This window comes from Protopterus annectens, chromosome 6.part1 (assembly GCF_019279795.1).
Source record: "Protopterus annectens isolate FY-2018-M chromosome 6.part1, PAN1.0, whole genome shotgun sequence".
Lineage (NCBI taxonomy): Eukaryota > Metazoa > Chordata > Ceratodontiformes > Protopteridae > Protopterus > Protopterus annectens.
The window spans coordinates 442455642-442457346 of NC_056738.1; positions in this window are offsets into that span (position 1 = coordinate 442455642).

Consider the following 1705-nt stretch of genomic DNA (forward strand, 5'->3'; position numbering starts at 1 on the left):
AAACCCTCAACTACTAGCCCAGTCCATTTCCTGCCAATTATACACCCTTTCAAATCCCAAAATAAAACTATCAAAATCATCCCTCTCTTTTTAGTGAAGAAACGACTAACAAAATCATACCCCAACTTTTACTTAAGAAACAGTTTAACACTAACCTTGAAAACCAGGGCCTAGCTGTCACCCCTATTACATACATGCCTTTGACAAATGAATAGCATCTCCCTCTCATGCTGGTACTATTTATCTCTTTATTTTCACTCCTTCTTCCTCTCCTACAAGTCAAACTGTTTTGTTTATTCAGCTGTATTGACATCCAGATGTTTCATCTCCATTGTTAGTTTCTTTACTTCAAACTGCATTCCTTTAATGCATGCGCTATAGACATAACCAATATCAGATTGTCTCCAATGCCAGTGGACTGAGACTAACCTACACTTAAGGTAGCTATCACTTCTTCCTTGGTCATAACCATATTAAATTCCTTCTTCTTTATGTTCTTTAATCAGTTGTGACGCTGACATATTCTCATGTTCTACAAAACTCACTTTTCTACCTGGTTCCTTTTTATAGCAAGTGTCTCCCTGGCTCCATTCCAGGGCCAACACTCTTCTTCCTTTTTATAAATGATGTTAAACCTATAATTCTTACAAATCCAGCTGCTATGTGTAGATGATATCAACATTTCCAGAAGAAAGTCCAACGTTAGCAACATATAGACTTCAACAACATTAGCAAATACTTTATAGAAAACAGGATTTCTATAAATATTACCAAAATAATCAGAATGGTCTGTAATATAGCATGAAAGCACCAAAATAACTTGTTGAACGTAACAGACATCTCAAGTAATAAAATCACCCAAGTAAAAATGTACAGATGTCTTAATCTTGGACTCCACATGGATACTTCCTTTCACATATACCCCATACAATTAATAAAAAGCAAAGAAAATACCAAACTAAAAGTATGTTGCAACATTTCAAAAAATCTAAAAAAATAAGGTAACTGGACAGCTAACAAAACACGCTAATAGCTTATGTAGATTGTCTCCTTAAAATAATTCTACATTCAAACATTAAAAAGAAACTATTACAGCTACAAATCAGGTTTGCAGAATCACGACTCTAGCTTCAAGAACTGAACATAGTTATGAAACTCTAAATAAATACAATTAGCTTTGGGTGACAGCTCAAGAAACACTACTATTAATCTCTTTAAATGTTAAACTAGATATTACCAACTACTGTTCCTCTGTCTCTCTACAGTAAAACGGGTATTAAATCATCTACTTTTGAACTCGGGGACTGTAGAGAGCAATCACTCATCTTTTAACTGCCACAAATCATTAGGAAAGAAAATTATTTGGCCTTCATGAGAAAACTAAAACCTTAACAGAAAGTCATTAAAAAGTGTACCCCCTTTGGAATTAATGTGTAACCAAGGAAAAATGTCATGCCAACAAAATTCTGATACAGTAACTGTAACATCAACACATCATCTTTATTTTAACTGAGAATATCTTCATAAACTTACGTAAATCTATAAAATTTGCTATTAATAACAACTTCTACACTAATGTTGCAAAGAACTGGTTAACAATTTCAAACTTTTTCAAATATAATCATCACTGTAAAACTGGTACTCGGTGTTTGATACTTGGTGCCTGTGTCATGGCTGGAAATGGTCCTTCAGCCTACATACCTGA